Genomic DNA, 12947 nt, shown 5'->3' with positions numbered 1-12947 from the left:
GTAGCTGGCACCGCACCTAAGGTAGAGGAATGAAGAGTAGCTTTCTCTCCTCACAGAAACACATTACCATTTACTAAGTCTTCTTCACTGGCTAGAAATGTATGACTTACAAAAATGGTATTTGGTTCATCTCAGCTTAGAGCCTACTTGRTAAATTAAGTGCTTTGGGCCAGTACAAATCCACACAGGTCTGTCTGAGCTTCAGCCACCCGTGCATCAACCCCGATCCAGTACCCRTCCCACACAGATATCAGGAAAGCACCATGAACTCCATGGCATTCTGCCAGTTCCCATCAGCGGAGAAACCATCCTGATGAGTACTCTGTTCTCAGTGATGATTCACACTCATCGGCACCACCATTAGTCAGAATATTTTCAGAAGCAACTTGAACACAGTTTAGGAGCTCATTAATAAAAATGTATTTAGATAAGCTATCATCTTCGGGGCAGCCAGATAAATGAAGCAGGCCCGGTGCAAAGTTAGAAGTGAAGTGTGGCAAAACAATCCTGCAAAATGTTTTATAATCTCTTCCCACAGAACCTCAGGGGTTCACATTAAACACCATAAATCAGACCACCTGGGGCTCCCCTATGATTATTGCAGCTGCATGCTGCAAGCTCCACTAGAAGAAATGTTCTCTTTTATTGTAAGAAAGTAATAGGGCATAGCCCAAGTCTGCCAGAAAAAAAATGCACAAATCAAAAGCAGGCCTTGCACAAAATCAGCTTCTGATGTGTTCGTTTGCTCTGGATATATGTGGCAAACTGACAGTCAGAATCACTTTGTCCTCATTGATCACCGATGCTTTTGCTGGCAAGGTGAGTACTATGTGGAACAGTCAATTCTAAAGAAATGACAGCTCAATGGAAAATAAAACTGAGACATTTTATTTTTGTATTTCCCCCTTAGTGAATTTCAGCAATTGTGAASGTGCTGAGAAGCACTGAATGCCAAGGTTCTCTCCAGGAGCATAAGCAGAGCCCAGACAGCAGCCCATGGCCAGTGTAGGTGCCTCTGCTCCTGGAAGAAGTCCCTGTGGGTCAGCAGTGAGGCAATCTTCAGGGATTAAGGGCATGGCAGATGCCATTTTCCACTACAAAGGGTGAGTGTCAGGTATTAGCTCATGATACCGAAATACAGCTAAATTAGATGTGCAGAGGAGGAAGATCTATATATATTTACGTAGAAAAAAAAAGGGGGAAAAAAAAGGAACAGAAAAAAACCTGTCTCATCTTAGTAAGACCCTGGTATCCTTCCTTCATTTCATCCTTCTACCTATTCCAACACTTGTGCCTAGGAGAGAGGCACATAAGCTGTAGTCACAGCCCCCCTTCCCAGCTTCTCTTTGAAAAGGTCCTACACTTGGCATCTCCAAACTCCGAAGGGCACCCTGGCCACAAGGGAATAAGAAGATATGAAGATTTCCCAGTTTCCCCTCCCCACCCTTTTACTCTCTTTAAAGCACAGAACACCACATACACCTTCTCTATTGTTTTATCTTGCATATACCCTTTTAACAATACCCTTYCACTAACTCTGTCATCAGTGGAAAACAGAAGCACAAGAACTGCCTTTTGTTTTTTTAAATAAGGCCAGTGATCCAGACAGGGCAGGATCTGGCACTGAATAGAGGACAGGCTTCAAAGGGAGACATAAAAATCCATAGTAAGCAGACATAGCAGGACAAAGCTGTGCTCTAGATCTTTTTGGAGATCTCAAACATACACAGCTTGTTTGAAATACAGAGAAAGCAAGAAAATACCTCTGAATGTACCCTCAGCAGGACTGTTAATGCTATTTTGCCATCAACACAAGTATTTGAGAACTTTTCCAATTCTGCTTAAAAACAATTGCAGGAAAAATTGTCGAGAGAACTTTTTAGTATTAGGATGGGATTACAGACAGCTCACCTCAAACACCTCTGATGCTCATGTTGCCCAGACAGTCAGGTGGTAGCRGAGCCTTGACACCTCATTCCCAAGCCTTTAATCTGATAATTACGGTGATCCATCTGATGAGGAGCATATTGCAACCATCAGATATTTAGAAGGAGGACCATGTTGAAACAGGCTTAGCTCAACAACTATTCTCCCTCACAAGTTTGGAGGCAATCGACATATCTCCGTGGAAATGCCCTACTGCCTTGCTAAGGGGCTACTAACAGAGCTCGAGTTCAAAGCTGCTCAAAGGGAAGCTGTAGAAAGAACTACCACCAATCTCTTGGCTTGGCTTCATTCCAAATTTTCTTTGGGGTTTTAGCCATCTGGACAAAAGTCAACAAAATAGATCCACAAATTTGAAGAACAAAGGTTAAGGGAAATTAGGTGTCTGAAAGATCAGAGACTAAAGGAAAATAAATGATGCTCCAGTCCAGCAAAGCAGCAGGAACAAGTCTTGACAAACTGACCCACTGCCTGAAAGAGTTTCCTAAGATATTGTCATTTCCTGATATTTCGGGATTTGATTTCTACATATAGAAAGCAGCACAGGACACATGAGCTGGCAGTATTAAGGTTATTTCATTTTTAAACATTTCAAGTCTTCTCCTAAGGTGGCCTATCCTATTTGATGGCCAAGAAAAACAAGCCCGTGGGGAGGAGTCTCCCTGTATTACAAATCATTTATAGTAGTGAGGTAGCTGGAAAGGAGAAATAAACCTGTAGAAAACATCCTAAAATTGACAGATTTTTTTCTGGCCAGCACTAAGCTGGCAAAGCAGCCTTATGYTGCATCTAACAGGTAGAAAGCGTGTCTGGAAGCTTACCAAGAGAGGCAAGGTTATGCACTGAGCATGTTGTGCTCTGCTATTCCCATGGCAAAGAATRGATGTCTGGGACTATCATAGTTCAAATCATTCCTTGAGTTGTTCTTTCCCCCCTTCCCCCCCCTTTTTTTTTTTTTGGTATTTCCAGCAGGACTCCGGTAGGCTTTGTGCAGCACAGATTCCTCTGGAAACCAAAGACCAACCTCAAGCCACCTTCAAACATTATCCTATTCACAGACTGAGAGCAGCACAGTTGGAAMAAAAGCCTAGTCTCAACTGTGCTTGGTTAGGAAACCTACAGAATTTGCTGAAAAAAAAGAAAAAAAATCATTTTCTCCCCAAGCAAATTAGTTACCAGAAAAAAAACCATCCTGCCTCCCAGCCCATCACCCTGTTTGACAGTACCTGTCAAAGATAAAAATCTTTCAACGAATTAAAGGAGGGGAAAGGCCAATCCCTTCTAGTTATGGTRCTGTGATTTACATCAGTATAATTATATCTTCATTGCTGTGGGAGATTGCCTAGACCTCCAGGGAAATGCTTCTAGTACATAGGAAGTTCTATTTTTAATTGCAATAGATCCGCTACTCTATTTCTAAACCCATTACTATCTATTAGAATAAACCAAATTAATATAAATATACTACTAGGCTATAGCTCAGATTTGTCAAATGTTACACTAATTGCATCTCGTTCTTCCTAGTCTTTAACCAGAAATATAGTGGAACTACAGCATGATATTACATTACACAAGTAACGCACAGATCTTACTTTTCTCCTGACACAGTTCTCCCTTGAATAGATCTCTTAACATATAATCTGTAGCTTATGTTTAATGTTTAGTCATTATAAAACTTGCATTTAATTCAAATRTAAACATCAGTGTCACACAGAAAGCTGCCATCACTTCCTCACTGAAAATTGTCCTCATTTAGTCAGTGAAGACAACCATTCTGGAGGTGTAAAGATGTGGAGCTTCTCGGATTGACAATGCAGCTGAAGTCTAACACTAAGGAACATAACACCTTACTTTACAACCAGGTAATGCCAATAATCTCACGATTTAATTGCGGCCTTAACAATTTGTCTCAAAGTTGAGCTGGCTCTTATCCTCTCCTCATCACTTAAACAAGTGGGGAGGGGTTTACTTTAAGTATAACCTACAGTAAACCTTCACTGGTCACCTCCCAACTTGGTGACCACAAAGAGAGACTTTTATCCAGAACAATTCTCTCACTTTACACTTTCTGTAGAGTGCTACACAAATATACACATGTATTAGTGAAACAAAACAAAAAAGCTTCATGATAATGCAGTTTGCTCCCAAGACTGATTTTTCCCTATCTTTTGAGATGCTTAATGACCAAAATGATAAAGGCAGCATAACTTCTATAACATTCACATTTAGTTWAATGCAATTAAAATTTTTACACAGATATTTGAATATCTCCATCCCTTAAAGGGAATATTTTAGGATGAAAATAGGGCTTTATATTTCTGAATAACTAAAAGCTTTAAGTAACTTCCTGTGAATTCATTCTTATAAGTGACTTTTTCTTTGCAGTAGAGCTAGCTTTCCAGTCTCCATTCTACCACCAAAAATCTAAACAAGAAAGATACATGAAGTTAGACTTGAAAAATAGAGTTCAAAATACAATGCAAAAGTTGAGATTTAAACGTAGCTTCAAAGTTGTACACAAGTGAGTGAAGGTAGTACGGCCATAGGTCACCACCTTACATTTTAGCTGTACCCATCCTGCTTCAGCTGAGCTTTAACTGCAAACCCATCCTCAGCCTTCCCTAGGACACAGCATTTTGCACAGCAGGCAGAGGACTGATCCTCACATATGTAAATTTTCCCCTATCTTTGGGGCTCCTCTAGTACCTACCCATTCACAACAAGTAAATTACACAGAGAGAAGCAGGATTTAGCTCTGAATAGCTTTGCTTTTGCCGATATAACTTCGACCCTTGATGATAGTTAATGTCAGGGTTTTTTCCGCATTCAATTAATTTAACGGTCCAGATTTTTAATTTGCATTTCATTTAACATTTCAGATTTTTAATTTGCCAGATATTGTTTATCAAGTATTCATTTCAGCGCCTTTCACTGTATATACAGTGCATACTCCGCAGTAATTAGTGTGCAGTAAATTAATTCTCTCCTTGTTCCTTCATCAGATATTGGATTTAGAAACTTCCACTGTACCAACACAGCGAGCTAGATTAGGAATTTCCCATCCATAATACCTTTGTTTAATATTTGTCTTGTATATGTTATGCTGCCTTAATGCTCAACATGATAAGAATTGTTATAGTTAGAAGCGGAAACCTCCAATTAAAGTTGAGTCACATATTTGTTTGAAATTATTAGAGACAAATGCATTCACACAGTCCTGCAGTCTCTTCTTTAGGCAGCCCTGCACTTCTTTAAGAATAAAATGGCTGCTCTATTCATATAAAGGMATTTAAATCACCTGAAGAGTTTTCATCCACTGCCATGAGTGTTAAATCAGATCCAAAGTAAACAGCCAGTTTTAGATCTGTCCTCTGTGTGATGTCAATATGGGCCACTGACCAGCTAAGGTGTCCTCTTACAAATCCAGGGAAAGTAACACAAACCCAAGAGAAGGGCATTACCACCACAGTCCACTGAAATTCTGCATGTTTCGCAAACATTTTCACAGTTCATTTCCCCTTTCCCACATCCACTAAGACATTCAGTAGCATAGAGAGGCAATTGTTCCCCGACCCGTCCAAGCTCAAGTGAAAATCTTTGCTCCCTAATGAAGGCTGCTCTTCACAGTCCGCATTTATCTCCTGCTACCTGTAACAGGTGACCGTGGACAGCTCTCGAGTTTGGAGTTGAGTTCATGCTCCATCCACATGGCCAAGCCCTGTCAGGAAAGACAGATGCATCCTCTCCAGGCTCAGCTCCCTTCCACAACAGCACAGACATTTTAACAACAAAAATGAGCCTGGAGAGCAGGTCACCCATTATAAGAGGTCATTTCAACCTCAAGTCCCTGCAGGAATCAAGAAAGCTTTGCGTTTGGGCACCAAAATGATCTAACCATCAATTAATCATGACTGGTWTGACAACAGCTTTATGTAGAAATCACTTTTGACACAAAAACACCCTCTGAAACTCCATAGAATATCAATTTTGTAGCAACAAAATAAGATTTTTTTTGGAAGACTTGCCCTTTACAGTAGGACAGCAGCAAGTTTGTACCACATTAGAGCTTGATTTTAAACCTTGCTCTGGTACATGCAGCTTTGCATTGGAGAGAAATAGACATGAGATTATCAAGCACAGGTTTAGGCTGCTACCAACAACCCTACCAGATGATTCCAGAAGTAGACCGATTGCTGCTCAGAAACGCTGCTCATGTTTCTGCCCCTACTATTTTTAATAGAAGGCTGGTTTACAAATTCACCGATTAGTAGAAAGTTTCTGCTTGTTTATCTCCTTATTTCCTAGCTCTTGGACTTGCTCATGGACTGTATTCCCATTCCTCTCTCTCCTACTGTACATAGACAGAGAGTTCAGCTTTGGGGACGTGCTGTGCTTTTACCTGACACACAGCTCTTTCACATCGATTCCTAGCTGAAAAAAATTTTACAAACATTTTTGAAATAAGATACTCAGTCCAGGGCAAGTGAGAAGGCCCGTCTCAAAGACAGGCTGCTCACTTTCTTCACATGGAACCCAACTTCATATCAAGATATCAGATGCATCACCAACATGCCTACTCCAAAGAATAATCCCAAATAGGTTTTGTTTTTCATGTCTAAGGAGAATTGCCTCATGCCTAGTTCTTATTTAGAATGCGGTGGCTTTGCCCAGTCTAGTGTGTATGTCTATTTTATCCCCTTTATGCAGGCAGTATGGATAAAGCAGTATGGAAGTATTAAGTGAGGATCAGGTTCCATTTTCATTTTGCTAAAAATCGTAAATTGGGATTGGAGTTCAGAGCARCTTCCCTGCAAACTCCAAATCTACCAATGAAAAACTGCTTCCATCGCCAAACATTAAAAACACAGCCTGTTACARAGTTAACCAACTGAGAAGAATTACCTAGCAAAGAGTTGCTAAAGAATTGAGGSATCTTGGTTTAATTTGCTTTGGACACCTTCCACAAGTTACCAAGCCTTTTAGCACCTTGGCTTTCCATAAGGGAAGCGAGAAGAACAGCATCCCTTACAGTGGTTTGTGCGTGAACATGCTAYAGCCTACGAGGCTTTGGACAGCCACGTGCTCCCTGCTGACCCTCGAGAGCACTGCTGGTTTCACACATGGCGATTCGGGAATCTCCCTGCTGTCCTTGCTAGTTCTGCCCATCACAGGCAGCACCTCCGCATGCCACCCCTCTCCTGGGCAGAGGAGACTTTCCACTGGAGGGAACCCATCATTATAGGGATCAAATCCAGGTCTCAGCCCAGCACGGCAGCAGGAAGAAGTGCAGCACAGCTCACTTGCCATCATAAATCACACATACATCCGTTACCTCACCCTTCTAATTACATAGGAGTACTGGTTCAAGCCACTATGGCAAACACGCACCCTTGACTCCTTAGGAGCAGAAATACCAGGACATCTTGGGAAAGCACCCACACCCAAGGAGTTTTAACAGTTAGTGCAGGAAGAGATTATCAAAAGACACCCAACATATTCAGATATTCTTCCCCACCCTCCACCTTCTACYACCAAATATATTAAGTCCTGGAGTTAATATTGCTTGAGTCTACAAACCTTGGGAAAACGGAGAAATTTGATAATGGATCTGTACACAGAGATGGAGGGGAGAAAAAGAAAAAAAAGCAACCAAGACAGAAAATGCACAACTTCTTTTAACCAAATATGCAGTAGGCTGTGCTATGGATCAGGCTGCTGCTCCTGGAGCCCTGACAAGGGCCACATCCATGGGTAGTGCACACAAGCTCCACACTGAGGAGGAGAACCCACCAGCGCTGCAGCCTACCAGCCCTGTGCAGGTTTTCCCTATATGCTCCAAACTGCTCCCTAGCTATTAAGCCCTGAACAAAAACCAGGGCTCCAAGGCTGCGACAAGATGATAGGAATATTTCTCTCCCTATTGGGCCCATCTGTTCAGACACCACAGCCACAGACCCATGCACACAGACATAAATCACTAATCTAGCAGAAATGCAAACAGCAACATAAAGATCTCCCGTATCATATTTCTCTTCCAATTGCAACACATTTTGCCTAATAATCGGAGACAAAGTTTTACTTAGAAAGTTTAGACTTGTTTATCTAAAATCTTCGCTTTATTCAGTAAATAGCCTATCAGGATCAAGGGTCACTGAGTATGCCAAGGGAAAGTATATCTTTTGAATTAAAGGATCGAAAACTCAGTCAGGCAGAGTACTGGTTGCTCTCAAGAACATTATGGAAACTAATGAAAGAACCCGATTTCCTGCCTTATACAATTAAGTAATCAGCTGCCTTTGGTTACCCCTAACAACTTACACAGACAAGAGGATTACTAAGCAAACACACTGCAGCATTTCAGAACCCACAGGCACCGGGAATGCTGAAGCGACATGCATTCCCAGGGGAGCCGCTACCTTTTCAATTTTAAAAGGAGGAAGTAGGATTATTGAAAATTTCGGACTTGGAACAGACCTTCACAGAAGTGCATATTACATTAGCCAGAGCACCAAAGTTAAGTACAAAAATAACCTTTGGGACCTGAAGAACATTTCACTCGCTGCCTATTTTCCACCAAATTAATTTGGTTCAAATGAAGGGATGCCTAAATACAATATAAAGCTAACTTGCTCAGACCAGAACAGACCCTTACAAGCCTGCTTTTTTTTTTCCTGAAGCACAACACATTGTGCGCACTGCGGTGAAGATTCATGGTCTTCAACAACTGCCCTAGCTTCAACCGTGGGTGACAATTTCATTTCTAAGAAATWTTCACTTCGGGAAAAAAACATTTCTTAAGAACAATTTCACAAGTACAAATTACTAGTTTTACAACTTCAGCAGAAACTGAGAGAAGTTTTGGAGAATCCTTCCCTAAACCAACGCCACCACGAGTAACGGAGTAAACATAGCTTAACTGTTTTAGAGTGGGAAAGTATTATTTTGGGTTGATTTGTCTTCATGCTATTTAACTTTGCTGTCTGCTCTTCAGCTAATTGGTACTGCTGGTAGCAGGGTTCAAAGTGTTGTGGCAACACTCGGAGGTACTTTCCTTAGTGCTCTGCAACCTCTGTGAGGAGGGCGAAGGGAAYGGCTGTTTTCTAGGAGGTCACTCAAAAATGTGAAAGTCAACCAGTGAAAAGAGGTAGCAGATATTTACAATCCGATGAGAAAGAAGAGGTAATGAGAGAAAGAACGCGAGCGACAGTCTTGTTCTAAASTGACTGAAAATCCAAAGTAAAGATAAATTAAATTGATACACTGCTCACTTGAAGCCGTCGAATGGAGTGCTAGACGTGGGGAATGGCACAGTGCTTCAGAAATAGGTAAATATTCACCCTGACTTGCTATTATCTGCCAAGGCACTAGAGACATATTAAACAAACAGCTGTGCAATGTTAAAAATACCTCCAAGAGAAGAAAAAACCACCACTATCAGCATTGCCAAAAAGATAACACAGAAAGGGGTGAAAAATAGTGAAGAAAAATAGAAAGTGAGATTTATTGCAAAGGGCATTGCCTTTCTCCCTTTTTTTCCCCCCTTCGTGTGTGTGTGTGTGTGTGTGTGTGAACTCTCTGGCACCATCTGGCTCCACAGTTCCCATCACAGCAAAATCTAGTTTATTGGGGAAACATTTGCTAACCGCAACACCTGGCTACTGTTTGGTGTTCAACTTTCTCTTCCTGCTCCCACAGCCTCATTTTCACATGGCTCAGGTATATCTACAAAATTGCTGATGGATACAACGGTCACCTTACTTARCCAATCGTTTCAAATCCAATTAATGACTTGGGTAATAGATATTCAGTTGATAGATTTTGATTTGCCCTGAAGTAACATGTTTGGATGTTCTTCCAAAAGGTCAGACATCCCAATATCCTTGTCTGGACAGGCCCAAAAGCAGAAGTTCCAAAACTTCTGRTCATTTATGTACTCTTCCTCTCCAGTAATCCCAGATCCCAAAATGTGAGCAACGCTCACGCTAKACGATGCTAGAGAAGGTGGATTTAAAAGAGGATTAGAAAACTTGACATCAGAAACTGGACTARCCAGTGAAATACAGCCTCAGATTTTGAATTCTTTTGGTGGGTCAGATTTAGTCACGTACATGCGGAACTAGATATAGTTACCACCTGCTTGGCTTGGATCAAGCACAACTTGTTGGTTCAACAAACCTCTCAACTTTCATAAAATATAAATTGGGATCTAAACATCRCATAGCTCTCACATTGCTTTTAGTACACACTGCTGACATATTCCTGCTCACCACAGAGTTGATAAGCTCAGCAACAAAGAGCTGATTCCTTCCTTAGATGTATTTTTATCCCATTGGTTTTGCTATTCCACACTTGCTCTTGGATCTCCCAATGACAAGCTGTAGAGCCAGCACTAGAGACTTGTATGGCCATATGCTGTTCTCACAGCTGGAGGAATGCAGCTTGAGAAAAGGACGTTGCATCATTTTTGCCACAGTGCAACCAAAGCTCTGCTAACTTGCCATGCACTTCTACCCACCGTGATTGAGCAGAGGGGGTCAGCATACATATTGAGAACCTGCTTTGCTGGAGACACCATGCTAGAGCGGAGGAGGAGATTCATCCTCAATATTCTTTAACACACACCCATAATTATTGCAGGGAAGAGGTAGCAAGAATAGTCTTGCATATGCCAGCTACAGGGGAGGAAAAACGCAGTAGGCAGTCTCAGATACAAGCACACTGGTTCTAAACACAGACTAGAAGGTTCATTCTCCAAGTCAGATGGGTTGAAAACAAAAATAACAGAAATATTGAGCAGTGCTATCCAACCATGCTTTGCATAAATACATAAATCACTACAAATTTAGATCATTCCCTAAACAGGGATAGCAACATGTCCAGAATTTTTCTTGATATTTAATGCCATAATTGTAACATAAAAAATGAACAAAGCAGAAACTTGTATCTTCGATTACATAAATCTAGCAAAACGCCTAAACTATTGACTTCCCAAGAAAAGCACTGAGCGGATAAAGAAGAAAGCTGGAAGAGGCAAATTGGACCAACAGTATAAAGGATGTCTTCAGCTTTCCTATACACTATTTATATGCCAAAGTGTTCTAAATCACTTATTTTGCCATCTTGAGATAATTGCTCTATGAAATAGAAGCTGCAAATAAAAACATAAAAACTGTAAAAATTTAAACCAGTACTTCGATATAGTTTCTTCTGCAATATAGTAACAAGAAGACAGTGAAACTAAAAGGCAGTAGACCTTAACATATTTAAATGCATAGTTTACCACATCCTATGGGAAATTCTCTCATGYCCTCTTGCCTTTTAGAACAGCAGCCATAGTGGGAATGGAAAGGTTTTCATCACCTGCCTTGTCTTTCATTAATCCTTTTCTGGATTGATGTTAATCCCAAATTCAGGAAGTCCATATGGCTCCAAGGTCCACATCTGTGCTCCAGACCTCTCYGTGGTTCCATCTCACATCTTGACCTACTGCTGGAATATCCATAGCAGGGCAGGGAGGACAACAACCCATGGCTAAAAAGAGCTCTTACATCCTCTGCCTTCCCAGTTGCCTCTTCCTCTTGGTCATTGCTGACCATACCCACCACCTTCCCCGTAATTCACATCCATTCTGTCATGACAGGTAAGGATATCGCCCTGGCCTCACACGATCATGTTTCATTCAATGCTTCCTCTAGAGMCGTACAGCCACGTTATACACATTTTCTGCCATTCTTCTGTATAACACAGTCTATAATATAGTCTCTTCTGTCAGTTCTTACCTAAGACACCTCACATGTCAGTTCCTGCAACCTCTCTCCTCCTAGCTATGATAATATAATCATATTTTGTTCATATCCCATTCAGAAGGCAGAGATCACTTGCCTCAACTATATCATCAATTTCCCGCCACCATTTCATCAGGCATAAGCTCAACTTTCCCAACAAGCTCTTCCACTACTTATCCCTGACCCCGTCTTCCACATCATCATCCCAACGTACCAGTCTGCATCACGTTTGTTATGCTTACAGAAAAACACCTTTGTGATTTCAAGCACACCATGTTTGTGTTTATTGAAAATTCCTTGCAAGCACCTGCAAATTTTTGTGCACCTGTGCTCAATCCGGTCCTTCTCTGACAGCTGCATCATGGGTGATGGTTTGGTGATTTGAAGCCACCACCTTCCACACCACTTAATCAAGTTTTGTCCCTCCCTTCCTATCCAGCTCCAGGTCTCCTGAAACTGGAAGCTCTCCAAAACAGGAATAAACTTTTCCCCCCCCCGCCTACATTTGCCTGACACAGCCTTTGACTGAAGTACCACAGTAATACGAACAACAAGAACCTACAAAACTCATTATCACAAGGTACTATTGATATTAAGAGCTCCCATACATCCAGAAAATAAGACAAATTACATAGGGGCATATTAACAGGACTCTTTTGAGCCAGAAGAGCCCATATGTTCCCACTACGGGTTTTATTGTGTTTTCTCTTCAAGAATCCATTACCAGCCTTTGTCAGGCTACATGTGCCAACTATGGCAGGGAGGAGACCTGCTTTTATACGGTAGCTGATAAATGAGCCAATAAATTCTAACTTCACTGCCATGGATGCTTCAATTATCACYATTATTTATTATCATCTGTTCTGTGTTAACCATTTCCTTGGGATTGGACCAGTTGGCAGTACTGAGGAGGGTGAAAAGTCCTCTTTAAAAGAGGAGTGGGAGGGGAAGGGGAGCCACACCGCACAGCCCACTGCAAAATAAAAACCAGCTCCACACATATGGTTTCTTTTCCTAGAGGAAAGGGAGCCTTTGCATTGTCTAACCGTTGCTTTCACCTACTGCATTACTGATCAGAAACCCAACTGAAGTAGTATTTCGAAGGGAAAAAAAAGATTTTTTTTTTTTTCCAAGAGGTGGTTGGCCAGCAAACCAGAGATAACTAAGCCAAGCAAATGAAAGCATGAGGGGAAAAAAAAAAGCGCAAAGGACAAAGTG

This window comes from Nothoprocta perdicaria, unplaced genomic scaffold (genome assembly GCF_003342845.1).
Source record: "Nothoprocta perdicaria isolate Ctin4 unplaced genomic scaffold, notPer1 scaffold_4, whole genome shotgun sequence".
Taxonomy (NCBI): Eukaryota; Metazoa; Chordata; class Aves; order Tinamiformes; family Tinamidae; genus Nothoprocta; species Nothoprocta perdicaria.
This window is presented reverse-complemented; position numbering follows the sequence as displayed.